This window comes from Arachis ipaensis, chromosome B03 (assembly GCF_000816755.2).
Source record: "Arachis ipaensis cultivar K30076 chromosome B03, Araip1.1, whole genome shotgun sequence".
Lineage (NCBI taxonomy): Eukaryota > Viridiplantae > Streptophyta > Magnoliopsida > Fabales > Fabaceae > Arachis > Arachis ipaensis.
The window spans coordinates 978,857-979,457 of NC_029787.2; positions in this window are offsets into that span (position 1 = coordinate 978,857).

Below are 601 nucleotides of genomic sequence, written 5' to 3' on the forward strand. Positions count from 1 at the left end.
GTTAGACGTATTAATTTCCAACAAATTTCAATAGTTTTATGAATTTCTAACAACTAATAACATCTGTTAAAATAGTCTTTCTGTCAACTCGATCTGTTAAACTCTAATAGCATTGTCTCACATGACACGTTAACCAATTAAGTCAGACGTTAATTGACACGTGAAATCAATCAAAGACAAATTAGTTTCTGTCTTACAAAACACAAAAATATATTCATTTTTTAGAGATTAATTTAACTGATAATATTATTTATTGGAGACCAATATCTTTCACTATGTTCATTTTTTGCTATATTCTGTCCTGTTTTATATGATTGATGAGTATAATTGTGTTTTATTCTTGGATATGATAAAAATTGCTGCCTGCACGCTAAAAATTTGTTGTTATTTTTTTTGGTTTTTAGTTTTTAAACTTTATGTTGTGTAATCGCTGTTTATGATGTGATACCAAATATTTATTTTGATTCTCTATTGTTGACAGATAGTTACTATGGTTTTGATGCCAAACACTGGTGTTGGTTTTAATATAGAAGTTATGATTTATTTTTAGTTTACTTTGACATAGTCTTCCTTTAACATTGTTCTTACTTTTTTAAGAGGT